Genomic DNA, 25,618 nt, shown 5'->3' with positions numbered 1-25,618 from the left:
ATGATTTCACTTATATGTGGAATCTAAAAACAGAATGAACGAGCAAAGTAAACAGAAGTGGTCTCAGAGATATAGAGGAACAACTGATGGCTGCTAGTTGGGAGGGGGTGGGGATGAGGGAGAACGGGAAAGGATTAGACAGCATAAATAGGTAACTACAATATTGCCACAGGGACATGAAAGATAGTTCGAGGAATAAAATTAATAATGTTGTAAATATTTTGTAGGGTGTCAGGTGGTCACATGTCTTGCTAGGGAGACCGCATCATGGATGGGGTAGAGGCTTTATCACTGCACTGTACACCTGAAGCTGATGTTGTATAATATTGTATGTCAACTGTAAGTGAATATAGATATACAGATAGATAGATAGATAGATAGATAGATAGATAGATAGATAGATAGATAGATATGGTCATGGCACATGGAGTTTAGTGTGGGAGTGGAGTCAAGGGAATTGTAATAGATATGTATGATATTGGGGGTAAATGGGGCAGCGGATTTGGGGAGGGGGGTTGTCATCTCGAGGGGCAAAAAGTATAACTATTGCACTGTGTTGTACAGCTGAAACTGATTCTAAAAAATGTGTATTTCACAATAAAAAATAATTAAAAAAAAAGAAAGAGGGGAGTACCTAAATTCCACATGTTTCCAAAGGAGAATGATGCAGCCACTTAAAAGAATAAGGCCAGCACATCTGTTCTAATGCAGGGAGATGTCCAAGATATGTTGTTAGAATAAGTTGCAGAATATTTGCTTGGTATGGCTGATTATGAAAAAAGAATTGTGTGTGTCCGTGTGTGTGTGTGTGCGCGCACACACGTGCGCACACATAGAAAAAAGACAGGAGAGGGTCACACCAAACCATGAACACTGGTTATCTATAGGAAGGGAGAGCAGGTTGCAGTTCCATGTTTGATTCTATATATTTCTTTATTGTTTTACTAGTCTGTATGTATACATTTATTATTTTGTAATTAAAGTTTGTTTTAAAGTAGCATATCAAAGAAAATGACTACAATTGAGTTCATCCAAACATTTTTCAAGGAGCTCTTGTCTGGAAGCTCAGAAATTGTCAAGGCTCTTTTATGGGCAACCTGAGCCTTAGCTGGAGCAGGAGGCCCAAGGGGAAGCGGAGGGTCCACCATATTTGAATTGATCAGAATTTTTAGTGGCAGTAACTAAAACTCCAACCCAGTTTGGATTAAACAACATAAAAGATCCTACAAACATATGTGAGTAAAACCCCTTCAGAAAAACCAGGAGGAAATTTGGTCAATGTGGGCCTTCCCATATCATCTTAGGAGCTCCGGTTGCAGCACCAGGTCTGGTCCTCCTCCAAGCTCACTGGTTGTTGTCAGGATTCCATTCCTTGCCATTGTAGGATTGAAGTCCCCATTTGTTTTCTGGCTGTCCATGGAGACCCCTCTCAGATTCTAGAGATCAACCTTTCTAACAACTTGTCAGTCACTTCTTCACAGCCAGCAGGTGAAACTCTCCAGGGTCCTATGAAGGACCGAGAGTATCTAATAAAATACAAAATGATCACAGAAGTGACTACCCCATATATTTCTTTGCTATATAATGTAAACTCATCAAGGGAAGAGCTATCCCATCATATTCGCAGTCCCTGCCCATTCTCCAGGGAAGGAGATTATCCAGGCAGTGTGCCCCTGGAAACAGGAATCTTGGGGCCATTTCAAAATTCTGCCCACTGCAGTCTGCAGACGTCTCAGCATTCCTGAGGGCTTCCAATCTAGAGTCCTGAACTCTTCATTAATTATGAATTTTGCCTAACAACCATTGCCAAGCAACAACTCTTCCGCAAGAGACATTCAAAAACTTTGTGGTTGCTTCATAGTAGGGACGATGGAATGTGTGTCTGTGGGTGCTGGGCCCAGGACTACATATGGGCAATCTCTGTCCAGGTGGCTGGGTGTTGGAGAGTCTGGTTGGCCCACCAATCAGCTGTGTGACCTTTACAAAGTCACATTACCCCTCTGGATGTCAGGTTCTTGTCTGTCAAACTGGAATCACACCTGTGCTGCCTTCTTTGAAAAGATGCAGGGAACACAAAATGCTTGGGTCAAGGACATGCACACTTCTGGAGCTCTCAAATGCTATTGCAGCATAAATGAGGAGCTCTGAGAGGGTTTTCCTCCATTGTATCAAGAGAACAGTTTGGTCCTACCATGAATGTTTTTCATTCAACACTCAATCAGCACCACTTTGTGCCTGTCCTTCTGCTGGGCCCTGAGATCACAGGGATCCTTCACTCTCTCACTTATCCATTCACTCATTCAATGAATTGCTATTGAGCACCTACCATGTGTCAGACACTGGGAACAGTTATATTGGAGGGAGGAAGAAACAATGAACAAAATAAGCATGTAATTATATAGTATGTCACATTGTGAAAGTTCAATGAAAATAATTAAAGATGGAAATGGGGAGAGGAAATCATCGGGGAACAGGGGGTCATAATTTTAAACAGAGTGGTGAGGGAAGTTCTCACTGGAAGAGAGAACTTTGAGTTAAGACCAGAAAGGGATGAAGGAGCAAAACACACAGTGCAGGCACCTGGGGAAATAGTGTTGCAGGCAGAGGGACCAGCAAGTGCCAGGGCCCTGAGACACAACATGTGCCTTGCCTGACGGAGCCAGCCAAGAAAGCAGATATGTCCATAGCACAGTGTAATAAGGGCTTCTGTAGAAAGAGCCACAGGAAACCCCTTAGGAAGAGATAAACTCCATGAGGAGGAGTCAGCACACTGACCCTGTGTGCATATGTCTCCACTTGTGAGGCAGCACCCTGATTGGTCCCTGCTGTCACTCCAGCCTTCTCTAAACTATATACCACAAAACAGCTGGAGTGAGATCCGTGAGACTCATGCTCCATCTGCCCAGCTACATCCCCTGAGTAAAAAGCACCCATTACTTCCCTGTACCCCTGGTTAAAGTGCAGGACCCTCATTCACATGGCCTTTACATACACTGAGGCCAGAGAAGCTTGGACACTGCTATTTGCCTTTGGCTGCAAGAGAAGAGACACCCCTTCCACCAAGACTCCCCATGGAGGATTCGTCCCAACAGACCCCAGGTGTAGGAGGAAAGTTGTTCACTGAGAATAAAGAGACTTGGAAAGAGATCCACATGTCTATGGAAGCTTCATTTATAACCAAGGTGACCTTGCAGGTCAAACAGAAATGAAGGGCCTAGTCAAACAATATCTGATCATTGGTGATCCATATGAAAGTTATATATAAAGCTAGATCTCTGCTTCACATCTTACACACACCCCAACTCCAGTCAATCAAAGGCTTAAATGTAAAACTTCCAGGAGACTCTATGGGAGAATATCTTTATGGCTTTAGGGTTAAGAAGGATCCCTTCAGCAAAAAGAAAAAAAAGAAAAGACGAGGGGTGGAGCTAAGATGGCAGAATAGGCGGGCGCTGTGCCAGCTGCCTCCCAGGATCACACCAAAATTAAAAATAGTTTATAAAGCATTCAACCTTGGAAGTCATCTGAACACTAGATGACAGAACCTCTAAATGAAGGATTTAAAGAAGAGGCCACGTCAAGGCTGGTAGGAGGGGCAGAGATGTGAGGCAGGCTGACTCCAGGCCCACGGGAAGAGGGCGAACCCCACGAGAGGCATCACAGTGGTGAAGAGGCTTCTCCTTTTCGGGGAGGGACCGACCCTCCAGCCCCACACCGGGCTCCCCAGCACAGAGTTCCTTTGCCGGGAATGGGAGCTCCACGATAACTGGCAGTAGAAATCAGTGAGGACACTCTTTGCTCAACTCAGTGAGGCGGAAGATGGCTAGAGACCCAGTCGCCCTTCTGTGGAGCCAGCACACCAACTCGTTTGCTGGCAAGCACTCACCAGGTCCCTGGCAGAGGGAGTGGCTACGGTGAGCGGGAGCCCAGGAGATTGTAGGAAAGAAATGAACTGAGCGACTTTGGCACTGGAGCTGGAGGTTTTGGGATCATTGTTCCCGGTGTGTGGAGCTTGCACATGAGTAGTGCACAGGAGGGCGCGATTTTTTCAGGGTTGGGCCCTCCCACAGAGGGTCAGGTTCGGGACCGCGTTGGTCTGGTGCAAAGGTTGGCAAACTGCGGCTTGCATGCTGATCTTTGGGTACATTCCGTCTCAAAAGTTTGCTGACCCCTGGAAGAGAAAATCCTGTCTCTCACAACAATTTAAAAATTATTTGAGAGCCATAAATATATTTGTACATAATCACCATTATGTGAATAATATCCCTTAAAAATTTTATAAATGAAACTATGATAGTTTTATTTTCATTTTCAATTTTACTTCAGAGCCACATGTACTTACCCAAAGAGCTGCATGTAGCTCGGGAGCCGCAGTTTGCTGATCCTTGGAGGCTCTTCAGTCTCAAAAGTTTGGGACCCCTCGTCTGGTGAAATCGGCGCAGGTGTGCGTGTGTGCACTAGCATGCTGCCTTGGGTCCCCCTCAGCACTGCATGTGCAGAGTTGCCAGGGTGGTGCCTGGCTGTTGGGCTGCACTGCCTGATCCACAGAGCTGCTGATTGAGACAGGTTGAGACTGGGAGTTTTACTGGGAGTATTGGACCAGGTGCTGTGCACTGGTGTGATTTGACCAGGGCATTCCTGGCACATTTGTGCAGGCTGGTTACTGGTACAGGAGTTCACACTGCTCTGACTTGGGAGGGCCGCTCACTACTCAGGCCACTCAGGTCCCTTGGGGGCCTGCCCCACCCACCTAGAGCTGCATTGCCAGGGGCACCCTGGGCTCCTGGTGCCTGGCACCCACCTCCACAGGCCACCAGAGGGTTTTTGCAGCAGCAGACAGCTTCAGCAACCTGTGAGGATTTTTGATGGTGAGCACAGCCCCAGAACCCATGACAGCCAATTGCAGGCAGCTCATTGAGAGATTGTGAGGGAGGCTGGCACAATATGCACTGGGCCCTTCCCCCAACACAACGGGTGCTGAGTCACCCAGAGGCTCTCTATTGCTGAGCAAGTGGTCTGCAGATTAAAGCTTGCGGAGAGCCTTTTTTCCCCCTCTTTTTTCTCCTTTTTTTCCCTTTTTCCTTTTCTTTATCTTTCATCTTTTTGTTCCTTTTCCTTCTTTCTCTTTCGTCTGTTTTCTTTTTATTGTTGTTGTTTCTTGGGTTTGTTTGTCTGGTTATTGCTTTGGTTACTGTTTCTCTGTCTTGTTCTGCTGTTTTTGTGTTTGTGTTTTTGTCTCTTTTATATATTTTTGTTTCTCCTGTCTGATCATGGTTTATCATGTTTTTGTGGGGGTGTATTTGTTTTTTGATGCTGTTGGTTTGCCTTGATTTGTTTTTGTTTTATGAAGTGGACGTGGGCCTAGCACTGGCCCAGGAGCTGAGACTACACTGAATTTGAAGAAACCACTGACCACAGCCTTTACAGACCTGTAACACCACCTCACCCACCTACGGCTGCATTGCCAGGGGCACTCTGGGTGCCTGGGTGGTTGGCCCCACCCCCACACACTGTGGAAAAGGTTTTTTACAAGAGTAGGTGTTCCACAGAGCCCTGGGGTCATCTTGGTGGTGTTCAGTGACCACAGACCTGCACCACAGCCACTCAGGAGCAGCTTTCAGGAATTTGTAAGCATGAGGTAGAGACCTAATTGTGTCACCTCCCTTCTCTATCCCCTTGCTTCTTGCTGTGTGATTTTAATTTATTTAACAAGCCATGTGCTTTGGGCATCTGATATGACCCACAAGCCTCGATGGTAACCTGTGGACATGTATGAAGTGTGATCAAAAACAATGGTGAATGTTTAAATTAAAAAAAATTATTACAGTAAAAGACACATTGCCATTAATTCCCCTCAAAACACTCCCCCTAGCTTCACACACATTTATCCCATTGTTCTGAATGAGAGTGTGTCAGTTGGATCCTGCAGGTAGCAGACACTGCAACAGTCAGGACAGTGCAGAAGGTCTCTCGGAAGGACCACCTGGGAAAGGAAGAGCAAGGAAGCAATACTGGGCGGGGATTCCATGGAGACCCCACAGTCTTGCCACCCGACAGGAGTTCCGGAGTAAAGGTGGTCATTAGGGGAGCCATGTTGGGCAGAAATGAGCAGGTTGCCATCTTCCTGACTACTGGCTGGAGCTTGCCTTAGAACCTGAGCCCCAACAGAACTCACAGCCAAAGCTTGTCAGCCACCCACACTCCTTACAGTGGGGCAGTGAGCCCTTTTTAGAAGGGGAATCTAAAGGGCACGTCTCCATGTCTGCCCAAGTAATATGATCACATTTTTCTGTGGGGGAATGTGTTCACAAAGGTATGTATTCTCAGTTTATAAGTATCCATGCACATAGAAAAACATCTCAAAGGATACATTTATAACAGTTAACAGTGGTAACATCAGGGAAACGCAAAAGTGCCACAAGATGGTAAGAAAATGTCACTTATTTCTTTAACTTTACGTGCTTCTGTAATGTTTAAAATATTTATCTATCTACTAATTTTATATTTATAAAATAATTCAGGGAGCTTGATTAAAGGTGATGGATTGATTTCTGCTTTCAAAACTCAAGGTTGTACTAAAGGAATTAAACATGTTTTAAAAACAAATCCAAAAGTGCATAGGAAACATAAAAGGGAATGTCAGTAGATAGAGATTTTCTCTTTGGAAGATGAAAAAAGACACCTGACTTGTCAGATTGAAAAAGTCTCAATCTCAAGGGCATGCCAAGAGAGATGCTGATAAGAATGATCTCACTTATACGTGGATTCTAAGGAATGGAATGGATGGGAGAAGTGGATGGAGATAGTCTCAGAGACACAGAGGAAGAACCGAGGGTTGTTAGTTGGGAGGGGGTGGGGATGAAGGAGAAGGGGAAGAGATGAGACAATACAAATTAGTAATTGTAATATGGCCTCAGGGATAGAAAAAGACAGTCCGAGGAATATAATCTATAATGTTGTAAGTATTTATTAGGGGGCCAGATGGACCCATGTCCTTTTGGGGAGTCCACTTCATAGTCAATGTAGAGGCCTGACCACCGCATTGTATTTCTGAAACTGATGTTGAATAATACTGTATGTCAACTATAATTATGTATATACATATAGTCTCGGGACATGGAGTAGAGAGCGGGAACGGATTCAATGGAATTGTAATAGATAAGCATGATATCGGGGGTGGGAGGGCAATAGATGGGGGGAGGGGGGTTGTTACCTGGTGAGGGTGAAAAAGGGTAACTATTGTATTGTTCTGTACACCTGAAACTAACAATAAAAAAAAATAAAATAAAATAAATAAAAAATAAAAAAATAAAAAAAAAGAAGTGAGCCCATTTTCCCTACAGAAAACCCAAGAGGCTTGAGACTTGAAAGCACCAATGACAAAAGGGATGAGGAGCGGACAAGAGAAAAGATAAAAGTCTTTATGCATTACAGCCAATCCCTTACCTTACCCATGCCCCTAACACCCTGGCAAATGCCAACCCACCTCCAAGCACAGTATTGCAGACTTATTCTGCTGACATATTGAGTGGGAGAAATGAGAGAGACATGAGGACATAGGATGAGAACTGGGGTTAAATGCAGAGTGAATTCTTGAAAGTCTGGATACTTAATGGTCAACTCTCCTCCCAACCCTCTTTCTCTACCCTACATACAATGTCAGCAAAAACAAGGCTGCCCACCTCCTCCTCCTCCTCCCAATAGAAAAACCAGAGTTCTTCTCCAGACATTTATTTGGCAGTCCTCCAATAAAACAGATGCTCTTCCTTGCAATTAATTAAAAAATAAGCCCACCAATCAAAAAGCCCAGCCCATGAGCACATACATAGCATCCAATTAGCTCTTGATTATGAATAGAAAACTAAGGTTGACCAGTCATATGCAGAAAGTCCAAACATGAAAGACAGAGAATAAAATAAGCATAGAAAAGGAAATGGAAAAAAAGCAAAGATAAGGTAGGAAACTTTCAAAAGAGTGCCAATTAATATTCTTATAGTGATAAGAGGAATGCTGCATCCATAAAACAAGAACAGTGTGCTCATTTTAAAAACAATAATACTAAATACTGGTGAGGATGCAAAGCAACAGGCACTCTCATTCATTGCTGGTGGAATATAAAATGATACAGTTTTTTTTTTGAAGACTGGCAGTTATCTAGCAATCATGCTGCCAAGTATATACCCAACTGAGTTGAAAACTTATGTCTAAACTACTACAATTTTTATATCAGTTTTATTCATAACTGCCAAAAATTGGAATCATTCAAGATATCTGTCAATAGGTACATGGATGAACAAGTGTGGAACACCCATACAATAAATGATTACTCAGTGATAAGAAAGCAATTGATTTCCCCGAGAACTTCATAAGTTATATAAATGTCTAACCACTATGTTGCACACCTAAAACTAATATAATATTGAATGTCAACTATAATTGAAACATTTTTAATGAAAAAAAAAAGAAAACACTGACCTAGAATATACTGATTTTTTAAAAGTTTAAAAAAGAAAAGAAAAAAGAAATGTGGTATCAAGCCACACACACACGCGCGCACACACACACGCACACACACACAAAAACCTTAAATGCATATTGCTAATCAAAAGATGCCAATATAAAATTGCTATATAGAATTTGATCCCAACTCTGTGACATTCTGGAAAAGGCAAAACTAAGAGACTAAAGAGATCAGTGGTTGCTATAGCACAGGAAATTTTTAAGGCATACCATTCAGTATGATACCATAATGGTGGATAGATGACTGTATGCATTGTCAAAACTCACAGAACTGCACAACAGTAAGTATGAACGATAGACTTTAGTTACTAATAATGTAGTAATATTAGCTTATTAATTGTAACAAGTATACCACACTAATGCAAGATGTTTATAATAGGAGAAATTATGTGTGGGAGAGGAGTATTATATGGGAACTTTCTATACAATGGACTCAATTTTTTTGTAAATCTAAAACTGTTCTGAAAAATAAAGTCAAATAATTAATTATTTTAATGACAGCTGCAAAAAAATGAACCTCATCCTCATATGTTATATAAAAATTAACTCAAAATGGATCATGGACTTAAATATAAAACTATAAAACTTTTAGGAAAAAAAACAACAGGAGAAAATCTGAGGATCTAGGGCTAGGCAAAGAGTTTTTAGACTTGGCACCAAAAGCATGACCCATAAAATGAAAAATTGATAAACTGAAATTAATCTGAATTTAAAACTTTTGCTTGCAAAATACCTTATTAATAGGATGAAAAAACAAGCTACAGACTGGGAAAAAACACATACTCAGCCAATAAAGGACTAGAATCTAGAATATATAAAGAACTCTCAAAACTTAGTGGTAAAAAACCCCAAACAATTCAATTAGAAAATGGGCAAAAGACATGAACTAACACTTCACTAAGGAAGATATGCAGATAGCAAATGAAAGCATAAATCAACATCATTAGCCATTAAGAAAATGCAAGTTCAAACCACAAGATATACTATACACCTATTAGAATGACTAAACTTTAAAATAATGATAACACCAAATGCTGGTGAGGATGCAGAGAAATCGAATTGCTCTTACATTGCTGGTAGGAATGTAAAATGGAAGAACTACTCTGGAAAACAGTTAGGCAGTTTCTTATAAAAACTAAACATGTATGGTAATACAACCCAACAATTGTAGTCTTGTGCAATTATCATAAAGAAATGAAAACTTACGTTCCAACAACAATCTGTATATGAATATTATAGTATAATAGCTTTAGTCATAATAGTCCCAAACTGAAATGACCCAGATGTCCTTCAGCAGATGAATGGTTAAACATATGTGGTCCATCCATATCACGAATCCTCCTCAGCCATAAATGAACAGACTGTTGATACACACAACTCAGGTGACTCTTCAGGGAATTATGCTGAATGGAAAAAAGCCAATCACAAAGGTTACATATTGTATGATTCCATTCATATATACTTTTTAAATGACAAAATTATGGAAATGGAAAACATATTTGAGATTGCAAGGGATAAGGGATAGAGTGGGGAAGAAGCAGAGGTGGGTGTGGCTATAAAAGGGTAGTACAAGGGATCCCCGTGATGACAGGAATGTTATGCAGCTGGACTGTATTGATATTGATGTATTTGTTGTGAGATTATGCTATAGTTTTGCAAGATGTTACCATTGGGGGAAACTTGGTAAATTGTGCATGGATTTCTGTATTATTTCCTATAACTGCATATCAATATAATTATCTCAAAATAAAAAGTTTAATTAAAAATGTAAACAATGATAGTTTTCAAAAAATCTACATGAGGATTGGAACACAACGTTGAAAAATCTCCTAGAAAGTAGAACAAAAGGAAAGAGAGAGAGAAAATATGAGAGGAAAAAAAGTCTTAGACAATTAGTCCAGATTGTCTCTCACTTAGGAAGACAAAACAGAAATTGCAAGGACATGAAACTTGTTTGGATGCCAGAATTGGGAAGCAAAGTAGAATCAAGCCAACTCATGCAGTTGCAGAAAGGCTGCAGAATTGGAGACACCAGATGCCTTGGAAGGAGATATGGCCACTTGGATCCTGTTGCCACTCTACCCGGCCTGAGCAGCCAGGGAAGTCTCTCTCCCAATCCCAAAGATGGGAGATTTACTCTGCTGAAAGTGAACCAGAGGCTCTCTAGGCTAAGGGAGATCAGCTCTCCTGGGGGCAGAAGTAAGGGTCCTTATTGAAAAAGTGGGGAACATGATATGAGAAACTCCGCACAGTCATGAGATGCCAGTGCACTTATAGATGGCTCCTCAGGAGGAGTGGAAGGCTCCTCCCCAGGAGAGCAACTTGGCCCTGTGTAGTCACCACCAGGAACACTACCTGTCCACAAGCCCCGTACCCAATACACACGGTTTCATTTTTATGTTTTTTTCAATTACAGTTGACATACAATATTATATTAGTTTTGGGTGTGGAACATAGTGATTAGACATTTATATAACTTATGAAGTGATCACTCCATAAGTCTTTTGAACACTATACATAATTATTTTGATATTATTGACTATAGTCCCAATGTTGCACTTCACATCCCCGTGACTGTTTTTGTAGCTGGAAAGTTGTATCTCTTAATCCCTTTCCCTTTTTCACCCATCCCCCAACCCTCATCTCATCTGGCAGTCACCAAAATAGTCTCTGTATCTATGAGTTTCTTTTTCTTTTATTTGTCTATTTATTTTATTGTTTAGATTCCACATACAAGTGAAATCAAATGGTATTTGTCTGTCTTAGTCTGACTTATTTTCTTAGCATGGTACCCTCTAGGTCCATCTGTGTTGTTGCAAATGGCAAGATTTAATTCTTTTTTTTATAGCTGAGTAATATTCCATTGTATATATGTACCACTTCTTCTGTAGCTATTCATCTATTGAGGGACACACAGGTTGCATCCATATCTTGGCTATTATCAGTAATGCTGCAATGAACATGAGGGTGCATGTATCTTTTGAATTAGTGTTTTGGGTTTCTTCAGAGAAACATCCAGAAGTGAAATTGATAGGTTCTTCTTTGTCTCTTGTTACAGGCTTTGCTTTAAAGTCTATTTTTCCGATATAAATATTGATAGCCCAGCATTTTTTTTTCCATTTGCAGGAAATATCTTTAAGCATCCCTTTACTTTCAGTATGTGTTTTCTTTGGATCTGAAGTGGGTTTTTTGTAGGCAGAATATGTACGGGTCTTGTTTTCTTATCCATTCTATTGATTGGAGCATTTGTTCCATTTACATTTAATTATTGATAGGTATGTAATTATTGCCATTTTATTATTCATATGTTTATCTTTTTTGGTTTTCTTCCTCTTAAAGAAGTCCCTTTAGCATTTCTTATAATATTGGTTTGGTGTTGATGAACTCCTTTAGATTTTTCTTGTCTGGGAAGCTCTTTATCTCTCCTTCATTCTAAATGATAGCTTCGCTGGGCAGAGTAAACTTGGTTATAGGTCTTTGCTTTTCATCACTTTGAATATTTTGTGCCAATTCCTTCTGGCCTGCAAAATTTTCTGTTGAGAAATCAGCTGACAATCTAATGCGAGCTCCCTTGTAGGTAACTAACTGCTTTTCTCTTGCTGCTCTTAAGATTCTTTCTATGATTTTAACCATTGGCATTTTAATTATGGTGTGTCTTGGGCCTCTTTGGGTTCATCTAATTTGGGACTCTCTGTGCTTCCTGGACTTTTATGTCTATTTCTTTTGCCAGGTTAGGGAAGTTTTCTGTCATTATTTCTGCAAATAGGTTTTCAATTCCTTGCTCTCTCTCTTCTCCTTCTGGTACCCCTATGATGCAGATGTTGATAAGCTTGATGTCCCAAAGTCCCCTTAAACTATCCTCATTTTTTTTCTGGATTCTTTTGTCTTTTTGCTGTCCTGATTGGGTGTTTTCTGCTACACAGTTTTCTAAATTGCTGATTAGATCCTCTGCTTTATTTAATCTACTGTTGATTTCCTCTAACATATGCTTCATTTCAGTTATTGCATTCTTCATTTCTGACTGGTTCCTTTTTGTATTTTCTATCTAAGTTTTTATGTTTCCTATTTCTTTGTTGAAGTTCTCACTGAGTTCATCTACTCTTTCCTTAAATTCACTGAGCATCCTTTAACCAGCATTTTGAACTCTGCATCTTGTTTGTCTCCATTTTGTTTAGGACTTTTCCTGCATTTTTGACCTGTTCTTTTATTTGGGACATGTTTCTTTGTTTTTCTCATTTTGGTTGCCTCTCTATGTTAGCTTCTGTGTATTAGGTAGAATTGCTACATCTCCCAGTCTTGGCAAAGTGGCCTTACATGGTAGGTGTCCTGTGGGGCCCAGTGGCACAGTCTTCCTGATCACCTGAGCCAGGTGTCCAGATGTGTCCCTTGTGTGGGTTGTGTGTGCCCTCCTGTTGTAGTTGTCTTGATTGCTGTTGGCACATTTATTGGGAGCTATAAATTGATGTGCAGATGGTTGCCACTGTCTATGAGCTTGGAAGCACCTGGGGGAGACTGAACTGTGAACGAAGTCTGGGTGCCATTAGTGCTGGGCTTGGTGCCACTTAAGAGATACAGGGCATTCAGAGATCAAATGTTGTTTGTTTGGGGTTTGTGAACCTTTGAGAGTTTAGAAAAGTCTGCAACATGAGCCAAGACAGGTAATTTGTGTGCAAAAGTTGTTAGAAGAGATTCAGGCCTCGTGCTCTTCTAGCTGCTGCCCTGGCACTGGAGCTCAGAGGGAGAGACCACGAGAGAGTTATTCTGTGTGTGGTCCCTTTAAGACTTGCATTGCTTATGTCTCCAGCATCCCTCAGTCACAATCCCCACTGTTTTTCACAGCCAGAAGTTGTAGGGATTTCTCTTCCTAGCTCTTAAGCCCTGGGCTGGGGAGCTTATTTTGGGGCTGAGACCCCTTGCTCCTCAGGGGAGACCTCTGCAGCCGAATTTTTTCTCTCATTTCTTAACCACCACACCATGGATATGGAGCCTATTTCATGTCTCCACCCCTCCAACCAGTCTCAATGTGGCTTCTTGCTTATATCCTTAGTTATAGGCATTCTGTTCAGCTAGTCTTCAGGTGGTTCTCAGTGATGGATGTTCTGTAATTTAGTTTTAATTTGATGTGGTCTTAGGAGGAGGTGAGTAAAACATTTATCTACCTTACCATCTTGACCAGAAGTCAAGTCATTTTTATGTTTTTAACTGTATTAATGTATAATCAATGTATGGTGATATGCACTACCATAAGTGTCCACCTGGGTGAATTTTCCCTAACTGAACACACCTGTTCCACCAATATCCAGATCAAGAAATAGAATATACCAGCATCCCTGAAGACCCATTTGCCCTTATCAGCCCTCACCCATTTTTAAAGATAACCATTATCTTGACTTCTGGTAGCATAGATTAGTTTTGTCTGTTTTTATGCATTTTGTAAATGGAATCATGCATGTGCACCGCTTCATGTCTGGCTGCTTTTGTTGAACATCATGTTTGTGAGAGTCGCCTGTATGAGCATGTGTATAAATTGCTCATTCTCACCTGCATAGTATCCCATCATGGGAATATACTGTTTTATCCATTCTACCATTAATGGGCATCTGGGTTATTTCCAGTTTCAGCTCTTACAAATACTCATCAAATGTTTAATCAGCTTTTAGTGCCTCTCTTTAAATATGAATAGACAGGCAAGGACCACCTGGAAAAAGCTTCTAATGTGGAAAATAAGGAGTAAAACAAAGGATCTCATTGGGCTTCTGATGTAAGCAACAGAGCAAAACCTCAAAGAAAAACTAAAAGGAATATCTTCAGAGAGACAAGAGAAGATCTGTGAAAGAAATACAAGATGCTCTAACAAAGGAAATGCAGAGAACAATTTTAATGGAGCTCTTAAAAATTAAATATGTGGAAGCACAAATTTAAAAATGCAATAGGATGACTGAAAGACAAAGTTGAGGAAATCTTTCAGAAAGTAAAATAAAATGACAAAAGGGAAGAAACCATAATAAAATCACAGAGTCAATCCAGGATGTCCAATGTCTGAATAACAGGAATTCAGGAAGAATATAGAAAACTAAGGAGAAAAAGTTATCCAAAAACAATAAAAGAGAACATTACTGAACTGAATAACATTCGCTTTCACAGTACAAGCCTCACTAAGGCCCAATGAATGAAAAAAGACACACACTGAGGCACATTACCATAAAGCTTCAGAACACTAAAAGTAGAGACACCATAAACACCTCTGATGGGCCAAAATAGCTTACATACAAAGAAATCAGTTTTCCAGAGGTATCTACCTTCTCCACAGCAACCCTGGAAGCTGGAAGACAATGACGCAGTGGCTCTGAATACTGAAAAAAACACATACACCTACATAGAATTCAATACACAGGCACATTGTTATCAAGTATAAGTGTAAAATACATATTTTAAAGTTTAAATATAAAATGTAATATTTTTGCACACATAGGATTTCAAAAATGTTTCCTCTTGCATACACAGTTATGAAGGAACCTATTAGGGAATGCACCCAGTCTACATGTGGGCACAAGCTAAGGAAGAAGGAGGCCTTAGGACCCTCCACTCTGAGGATGGAACCCAAGACTGACACAATAGGGGCTCCTGGGTGGTGAGGAACTTGAGACCCAAGACCATAGCAACAGCCAGGTTAAACATCCAGGCTCTACTGGTGTATCATCAAGAAAAATTAAAATTGGTGGATTACTAACGTAGTTGAATCATCATCATCATCATCATCTAAAAAATGGGGCAATTCCCAGGGGAAAGCTGCATTTAAAAAAAATGTGATCATGATATACTATGTGACTCAGCTATGAACAATATTAGACCACCAGAGCAATAAAAACATTGGACATTGATTTAACAAAAACCTGTGATAGAACTACAAAGGTAGACTATGGAGATGAGAAGTGTATGAGAAGAATATACAAAGGCTACATCCTGATCATATAACAATGTAATTCAGCAGGTAATGTCTAATATTTAAATGCCTGGAATTAGTAATACAGTTTTGTTACTGAGACAGATGATGACACACAACAGAAAATGTATCTAAAAAGGTTCAAAATAATTGCCTTAAGGGAGTAGACTTGGGTAGGACAGGGGACAAGATTTTTGTTTTAAGCTTGAGAATGCTACATATGAATTTTTAAGCTATACACATTTTATTATGTTAAAAATGTACAGAAAAAAGCCTTTATTCACAATTCAATAAAAGTAGATATAACTAATATAAAGGTCCTTTGTCTGGAAATTTTAAAGTTCTCTCTTAAGTAGTATTTGGATCAAAGAAGAAATCAAAACCCAAATTTGGAATATCCAGGAATAATGACAACACTACATTAGAGCTAATGTTCTCCAGAGGAAAATTCATAGCATGAAATATTTATAATAATAAATAAGATGCAATGAAAACATTGAGTTAAATACCCCCTATGATTCTGATAACCAATTTCAATGTATTTGTTTTTTGAACAGCAGCTCTCAGATACCAGTTTGGTGTTCTACAATTCAACTCAATTCTGACACTGTCTATCTGGGGATAGTGTCAGATCCCACAGATTAAGGGCTCAGTCCCACAATACTGCCTCCCTCCCCTACTTCAGATGCCTGTGCTTTTGACCCACCAGCTGTAGATCAGAGGTTCCCACGTCTTCCTTCCAGATTTGATGAATTTGCTAGAACAGAACTCAGAGAAACATTTTACTTACTAATTAGTGGTTTATTATGAAAGGATATTACTCAGGAACAGCCAAATGGAAGAGATACATAGGGCAAGGTATGGGGAAAGGGCTCAGACTCTCTGAGCGCACCATTTTCTCCCTAATCACCAACCTGGAAGCCTCTGAACTTAGTCCTTTTGGATTTTTGTGGAGGCTTCTGTAATGATTAGGCATGGTTGATTAAATCATTGGCTATTGGTGATTGATTCAACCTCCAGCCTCTCCTGCATGCCTGAGGTTGGGGGTTAAGGGGGTGGAATCCTCTAATCACCTCTAATCATCCCCCATCCTTAGGTTACTAAGGGGCTTTCCAAAAGTTACACATTAACATAACAAAGACATCCTTATCACTCTCATTACTTAGGATATTCCAAGGGTTTTAGGAGCTCTGTGCCAGGTACTGAGATGAAGAACATATATTTCTTATTATAAATCACAGTCTCACCCAAGAAGTTAGAAAATGAACACAAGAATCCTGGTCGTTCTTTGTAGCTGTTCTGCATGCGTGCACTCTCTGCGAGCAGAGATCCCCAAAAGGCTTTCCTTCCCAGCCCCATGTATTAGGGTTGAGCTCATGGCGAAGCCAGGGTTTCCCCAGCTGTGATCAGGAGCCTGCAAGATGGCCCAGCATCCCCAAACCCTGGTAGTCCCTCCCAAATCTGAAATCACATGCAGAACTTTTAAGACTAGACCAGGGATCAGAAAACTGCGGCTCGCGAACCACATGCGGCTCTTTGGATACGTTCCGTCTCAAAAGTTTGCTGACCCCTGGAAGAGCCAATCCTGTCCCTCACAACAATTTAAAAATTATTTGAGAGCCATAAATATATTTGTACATAATCACCATTATGTGAATAATATCCTTTACAAATTTTATAAATGAAGCTATGATAGTTTTATTTTCATTTTCAATTTTACTTCAGAGCCACATGTACGTACCCAAAGAGCCGCATGTGGCTCGTGAACCGCAGTTTGCTGACCCCTGGTGGCTCTTCCGTCTCAAAAGTTTGCAGGCACTAGGGCTTCTTCCTGGTTTTCTCATGGACCACTTGTTCTGGGGTTGTTGTAAGGACACTCAAGCAGTCCCATGGAGTGGAGAGGTCCCATAGGAGGAATTCCTACCTCCTGCCACATCAGCGTTAACTTGCCAGACAGTGAGTGGCCGCCTTGAAGGTGGACCGTCCAGCCCCAGTCAAGCCATCAGATGACCACAGCCTTGGCCAACATCTAGCTAAGCCACTTTGTCATGTAGTAATAGATAATTAATATGAACTATCTGAGAATCTTGTCATATGCATATTCTCTTCCAGTCCTCTGGGGAGGCCTAAGATTTGGCACTTTAACAAGATCGTAGTGATGCCAATGGCTGACCTGTAGTTGGCACTTTAAAAGCGAGGATTTTGCTCCACAACTAGAAGACCCCAACCCCAACTTGAATGGGACACAAATAAGCAGAGACCATGATAAGGGCAAAAGAGGACCTAGAGTGCTGCGACAATGGTGAGGATGGTACGAGTCCCAGACCAGTGCAGTGACAGTGATGGCAGCAATGTGCCCGGCCTTGCAGAATAACTTTGTCCTGTAGGTTCCTGGAGGTCCTGTGAAGTGCCCCATAGCCTCTCAGTAAATTCTGGTTCTGTTGAAATCAGAGTTCGTTTCTGTTTGCCTGCAACTGGGAATACTGGCTGATGGAGCTGATCAGTGCTAAGGAAAAGCTTCTGGCCAAAGTTGCAATGCAATGTAATGACATAGGCAAGGAGAACACACAGAATCACATAGGCCTGGCCTCATGGGGCATGCCTGCCTAAGATGGTACCAGAAACTGTGTAGATGACTTTGCCACCATGAGACCCAGCATCTAAGTGGCAGAAGAGGAAGTTACAGGCCAAACCCTGCCTGGGATATGGGCCCTGTGACAGGGAAGTGGGCCAAGTGGAGTTATAGGGCTGGAGCCTCTTAGAGAGGCCTTAGGACAAACACTCCCTCATCAATCTGTAACTGAATGTACCAAAGTCAGAAACACTTAAGAAATGACAAACCTCCAAGATGAAAAGCTCTGAGGGAACATGAGAAATCTGGGAGAATCACACTGTGCATGAGGGACAAGACCCAGGCCTCCTGCATTGATGGGGCCACCTGGTTGCCAGTGGGAATGGGGCTGCTCAGTGCTAGACTCAAAGACAGCACATCACAGGTATACCAGGTGGAGGAAGGTAAGGAGACTGGTTTCTTGCTCGGTCAGACATGTTTTTTTTCCTGCTGGAAGATTTCAGCACGTCTCTGGAACATCAGACAATTATGGAAAGAGTGGTTGGGGGCGAATAGGACTGCAGTAGCAGTATGTTTGGATAATGAACTTGCTGTCAGGGGCCTTGGAAGGGCAGGAAAAGGTAGTCCTGAGTGCTGGGTCACCTTGAGTGGGAAGCAGAGGAAGTCAGCACACAGGGCTAGTATGTTGCCAATGTGGGGGAGGGAGGCATAGTTTTTCCATCTGGGAGTATACACAGATCCTCTCTCTCTCAACCCTAGCTCGTTCAATTCCAGGGAACGGCTGTCCTAAGTGACCAAGGGCCAAGCTGGCCAAGTATCTTGTCAGTTTGACTTAGTGTCTGGCAGACACAAGGACCTTGAAACCATCAGAGTTCTTGCTTGCAAGCAACAGAAATGTCATGTATTGATGGTCAGGGCTAGCTGGCAGATCTCTAGGAGGCCTGGAGAACAGGGGAAAGGAGAACCAGGCAGGAAAAACTACATCAGGACCACAGCCAAAATCACACCACAAAGCCAGGGTGGCGAGGAGAACACAGGATGGCACAGAGCAGCACGTGTCACCCTTGTACAGCCCCTGACTCCAGTGAGCAAGGGGCCTTGGACCACAGGGTCAGATTACAGCAAAGTGTGGACACAGGCTACCTGCTGCAAAGAGGTCTGGGAACAGGATCTTAGCTTTTGAGTTCTGAAATGGAAAATCTGCAAGACTCAGAAGTTGGAGCCAGCTGGACAGGTGGGACAGTAGCAGGAAGATCACACCCAGGTATCCAAGAAAGGAGAGTAATGTGCACCCCAGGCCTCTGCCAGCCACAGCACAGGCCTGAGGAGAACCAGGCCCTTGGACTTAGGACATCCTTGTGGACAAAAAGGGGGTCATATACTAAACCTGACAAGCTCAGCAGAGGCCTGCATGGTGGGCCTTACAAACTCAGAGACTGAATGTAACCACATAGGATGGTCTGAACATAAAAATTCCTAACTAAAAGCAGGTCATGGTGGGTAGTCATGTCCTAGGCCTGTAGTTTCCTTGATAAAAAACAATCTTTACCTTAAGTGAGCCTGTCTATTGTCTTTTTGTAGCTAAGATAACATACCTTTGAAATGCCAGAGTAATCTCCTTTTCCAGACCCCTCATGGCACTCCCATCCACCAGAGCACTTAACCACAGAACCCTCATTGTTATCTTATTCCCAGAATACCATCTCTATGTGCTATAAATGTTTACTATCCTGTACCCACCAATGTAAAAGAAGTATGTGTCTCTCCATTTTACTTTTTATCCAAATCCAGAAATTTCCCCACTTTGCTTTCTCCCTCCCCCTTAATCTACCACCAGTAGATTTCATGTAACCCTCCGTTGATTCTAATGTATAAAATAAGCACAAAGCTGCCATACGCTGAAGCATTTTCTCAATCTATTGAGATTTTCCAGCAATTATTGTCAGTTTAGCTCAAGTAAACTCATAAAAATTCTCTTCGGGTTTGGATGTTTATGTCAACTTCCTCCAGGGCACACAGGCAACTTGGAACGTTCAAGGACACTTCAGACTCCAGCTATCTTCCACAGACATAGCGACCTGGCTTGGAATGTTGGGGCCATGCCCTGGGGAGTCACTTATCTGCTCCCACTTGACAGAAGGGGCTCATGCTCCTCTTGGAAAGCAAGTTTATTGCTTAAATGTAGATATGTTGTTTGATAATCTGCCAAACACAAACAAAAAAGAGCTTCCTCTTTTTACCAGCATTGAATTAGCCGCATAGCTCTGTTGGTAAAGACTGAGAACTAAGTGCAGACATCTTGGCTCTGCACTCCTGCCCAGTTCATAGGCCAGGGGCTGGTGTCCTTGGGGGTACAGCAGGTGCTGCTCACCTCAAATGGAAAGGAATGCTAAGCAGCCTCTACACCCAAAGATGGCAGCCCATCACAACTGTGTCATCAGCGTGGGCTGCTGTAACAAAGATCACAGACTGGGTGGCTTAAACAACAGACACTTATGTTCTCAGAGTTCTGGAGACTAAAAGTCTGAGATCAGAGTGTCGGCAGGGCTGGTTCCTTCCAGGCCTCTCTCTTTGTTGTGTAGGTGACCACCTTCTCCCTGTGTCTTCACGTGGTCCTCCGTGTGTGTGTGTGTGTGTGTGTGTGTGTGTGTGTGTGTCCTGATCTCCTCTTCTTATGAGGACACCAGTCCTATTGGATGATTAAGGACCCGTCCATATGACCTCATTTTACTTGAATTTCCTTTAAAGGCTTATTCCCAAATACAGCCACATTCTGAGGTCCTGGGGTTAGGATTTCAACACGTGACTTTGAGGGGACACAATTCAATGCATAACACTGCTGCAAACACAGGACATCCAGTGAAATCTGAATTTCAGATAAGCAATAAATAGTTCCCTATTGTTTATCTGAAATTCAAATTTAACTGAGTGTCTTGCATTTTACCTGGCAACCCCCTGCTTAACAAACCACTCCAAACTCTGTGGCTTAAAAATAACAAGCATTCATTATCGTCCAAAGGGTGTTTGGGGGTCAGCTGGTCTTGGATGGCCAGGGCAGCTGGCCCCTCCTTCACGTGGCCTCTTATCCTCCAGCCAGTTGGTTCAAGTTTGTTCCTATGATCCAAGAGAAAGGGAATGCTGCAATTCCTCTTGAGGCCCAGCCTCAGAACTGGCACACCAACACTTGGGCCACATTTTGTGGGTCAAATTGAGTTACAGGGCAGACCAGATTCCAGGGATGGGGAAATGGACCCTGAATCCTCCTAGAAAGGGCAGCACAGGGTGTAACGGAGAAATAAGAAACAGAGACTCCATCTATCCTGGCAGCCTTGGAACCCCTCAATCCTGAGCCCATGGTGACTTCTACATGGTGCAGGAAGTGGGCAGCACGGGAAGAATTTGGACTCAGAGCTCTGTGGGCAAGTCAGAGTTGGGGGCCAATGTCATGGGGGAGCAACGGTCCTCAGGGTGGGGAGGCACAGAAGCTCTGCTTTGTGAGGGGAGAAGTTATCTATCATAACAAATAATAGGCTCCTGCAGAGTCCTAGGAACAGGCTGTGGAAATAGCTAATCCTGTCTTGGAATGGGCTTCAGCTTTGCACACCTGCAGGAGAAACGGTGCCTATGCTCCGGGCTGAAGACGGGCAAGGATGGCCACATTAAAATGTGGGCCATGCATGTGCAAAGACCAGGCAGCCATTCACCACTCATTCATCCATTCAACAGATATTTTCTAAAGGCCTGCTGTGTGCCTGGCACTGTTCTAAGATACAGCAGGAACCAACACAGGCAAAATCCCTGCTCTCACAAGGCAATAAACAAGACAAGTAAAATGATGGTGATACGTGCATGGGAGAAAAATACAGCATAACAGAGAGCTGGAGACAGCTCAGCGGAAATGACCATTTTGAATAGGGTGATTGGAAGTCTCACTGAAAACGTGGCACCTGAGAAAATGGATGGAGAATTTAGACTAGCAAACCTCAGAATTATTAGACTTTGATGTGTATTGAGTTTCTAGAATCCAGTGGTCATAACCTGGGGACCCCATGCCAGGGCGACAGACCATCGGTTCCTCATGCTGGCCCTTCCCAAAGCATCTGCCAAACCCACCTACCTAGAGCTGCTGAGAAGTTTCTTCTCCTGACTCCAATCCAGCCTCATGCTGAGAGACATTTTGAGAATCACTTGCTATGGGGAGTTATTTCAATTGGCAGGAATTCAAAAGTCAAGAGTGACTGCCTATCAGCCTTTGAGGGCCCCCACCTGAGAGATTTAATGGGCCTTTATCTAACATGCGGGGAACTCACCCTGGGTGGAGTGGCTCTGTAGCTGTGTGGCTGTGTCCTAATCCAGGATTACTTGCCATGAGGGAGGGGCCAGGGCTTCATGTCCTTCCCACTGATGTCCAGGCAGAATCCCCAGCTGTCTGTTGACCGCTGTGCACGGAGGCAGAAGGGGACCATCTCAACTAGTGGGTAGTTAAGCTGAGAAACACTCTGACCTCTCACCTGCTGGTGGCCACAGCAGCTCTGGACAGACACCCCTGATATCAGCTATGGGGTCCTGGGCTACAGAGAGAGGAGTGGACTTCTACAGGTAAACCAAGGCCAGATTTTGAGAAAGGCTGGTGAGGAGTTCCTTTGCAAGGAGCTGTCAGAGGCTGGAGCTGGAGCTGGGGCTGTAATACTTCTTGACAACATTCTATGCCCTGCTTCAGATCACCCACAGAAATAACCATGAATCATTGGATGGCCGGGCTCCAAGGGGGGCCAACAGGGAGCCCGCTTGCCTCCCCAACAATGCTCCACGAGGGGGTGGGAAGTTAGTAGGAACAAGAGAAAGCAAGAACTAGAAACACATCATGAGATACAGGATCCCCCCGCCCCCGGCCCCCGCCACCTCGGGAAGCATGAACCCCACCCACCAAGACCTTCATCAGAAGCACTGGAGTTAGAGCTTACGGGACTCAGACAAAGGGCAAAAGTGCAGCTCACAGTAGTGTGGGTGGGGGTTGAGGGCCCCTGTGCCCATGAAGGCTTTTTGCACAACCAGAAACCATTCCAGTGATTTCAAGAGAAAGGTGTTGAATAGTGGGGATGAAGTCCTTGCACAGTCACTGGAAAGGCCAAGGAATGGCCTCTGCGCAGAGCCTCTAGGTGGCTCCCCCTGGGAGTGTGATATCCAGAACATCCTGTTACAACTGTGATGCAAGATCAGGAAGACACTGGATCATAACACCAAAGATTAAAAGCAGATCCTAAAAATAGCCAATAAAAAAGAAAATCACCTTCAAGGAAAGACAATTAAACTGATGGCTAACTTCTTAAGAGTAATAATGGAGGGCATAAAACAATGGATTAATATCTTCAAAGTGCTGAGAGAAAATTACTCAACAGATTTCTGTACCCAGTAAAATTATTTTTCAAAAGAGGATGAAATGAAATAAAGGTAATTTCAGAAGGAAAAAACAGATGTTCTCTATGTTGTACAGGCAACAAAAGAAAAAATAGACATTAGACCTCATGAAAATTAACAACTTTTATGCATCAAAGGTCACTATCAACAGAGAAAACAGGTAACTCATAGAATGGGAGGAAATATTTGCAAATCACAATAGACAGAGTAGAAACAACCCAAGTGTCCATCGACAGGTGAATGGATAAATAAAATGTGGTTTATACATACAATGGATATCATTCTGCCTTAAAGAGGAAGAGAATTCTGACACATGCTATGATAGGGATGAACCTGAGGACATCGTGCTTCAGTGAAATAAGCCAGGCACAAAATGACAAATACTGTATGATTCCATTTATATGAGATCCCTTGAATAGTTAAATTCATAGAGACAGAACGTAGAATGGTGGTTGCCAGGGACTGGGGGAGTGGGAGTGGGGTGGTAGTGTTTAATCGGTGCAGACTTTCAGTTTGAGAAGATGAAACAGTTGTGGAGCTGGAGGGTGGTGATAATTACACAACAATGTGAATGATGTGAATACATGAAGTGCCACCGAACTTAAAATGATTATGAAGGTAAATTTTATGTTATATGTATTTTACTATAATTAAAAAATTTTTTAAATGAAACAGCAAGTTTATCACCAAGTAACCGATTTGAAGGAGTTGTACACAGAACTTCTGTTTTTCAGAGTTCCTTTTTCTCTGTCTTTCCCAGGCACCACCCTGCCTTCCAGCTCCAAAGTTTCTTTCCTGGATTCCATCCCACACCCTTGAACCTAACATCAGATTTCTCATTCTCTTATCAAAAGCTGAGAATTTAAAAGAAAATATCAAGATAATAAAAAAAAACAACCCACGAATGGGAGAAAAAATTTTGCAAATCATATATGTGATAATTGATTTGTATCTACAATATATAGAGAAGTCTTACAGTTTAATAATGAAAAAACATATAACCCAATTTAAAAGTGGGCAAAGGATCTGAATAGATGTTTCTCCAAAGAAGATATAGAGCCAATAAGTAGCCAATAAGCACATGACAAGATCAGCATCATTAGCCATCAGGGAAATGCAAATCAAAACCACAATGAGATACTACTTCACACTCACTAGGATGGTTATAATCTAAAAGACAGATAACTAGTATTGGGAAGGATGTGGAAAAAATGTCTGGTGGGAATGTCAAATGGTGCAGCTGCTATGGAAAACAGTCTGGTTGGTCCTCCAACTACCAAACAAAGAGTTACCATATGACCCAACAACTCTATCCTTAAGTATCTGCTCAAGAGAAATGAAAACATATGTATATATATCCACACAAAAACTTGTAGATGAATGTTCACAGCAGCATTATTCCTAATAGCCAGAGTAGAAACAACTCAAACGTCCTTCAGCTGGTGAATGTACTGTGGGCCAAGCAGTAGCCCCCACCCCCGCTGAAAAACTTTTAAGTCTTCTTTCCTATAGAAATGTTAAGTATAGAAATTTTAAGTCTCCTTCTCTCTAGTTTCTTAGTTCCTTAGCCCCTGGCTTTGATTACTCTTCTAATCAGTTTCTGAATCCTAGACTAAAGATTGCTCCTAGCCTGAACCATAGAAATCTCCTATCCCCCTGCTTCTTGGTTGTTTTGTAAATCAGTTTCTTAATCCTAAACAATAGAAGTCTCCTTCCCCTGCTTCAGATAACTACTTAAAAGCCTGTGACTTCCCAACATCCCCCAAACTATTCTGTACCTAACTCTTGGATAATTCCATCTCAGAGAACATTTCCCCCAGGCCAGTAAGCCTCTTTTCAAACCCATTCTCGGGCCAGCTCCTGGATAATTGAGGCCATATGAGTGACTGGTTGAATGGCCACATGCTTCATAAGAGCTAACGGATTTATTAATTAAAATCCGTTTTTTTCCTCATTCAGGGACCTTCGGAATATAGATGACACCCCAACAAGATCACAGCCTAAGAAGCCAACATGGTCTTCCAGGCCATCTCAAAAGTTTGCCGACCCCTGGAAGAGCCAATCCTGTCTCTCACAACAATTTAAAAATTATTCGAGAGCCATAAATATATTTTTACATAATCACCATTTTGTGAATAATATCCTTTACAAATTTTATAAATGAA

This window comes from Hipposideros armiger, unplaced genomic scaffold (assembly GCF_001890085.2).
Source record: "Hipposideros armiger isolate ML-2016 unplaced genomic scaffold, ASM189008v1 scaffold_286, whole genome shotgun sequence".
Classification (NCBI taxonomy): Eukaryota; Metazoa; Chordata; class Mammalia; order Chiroptera; family Hipposideridae; genus Hipposideros; species Hipposideros armiger.
Note: the sequence above shows the minus strand (reverse complement) of the source record.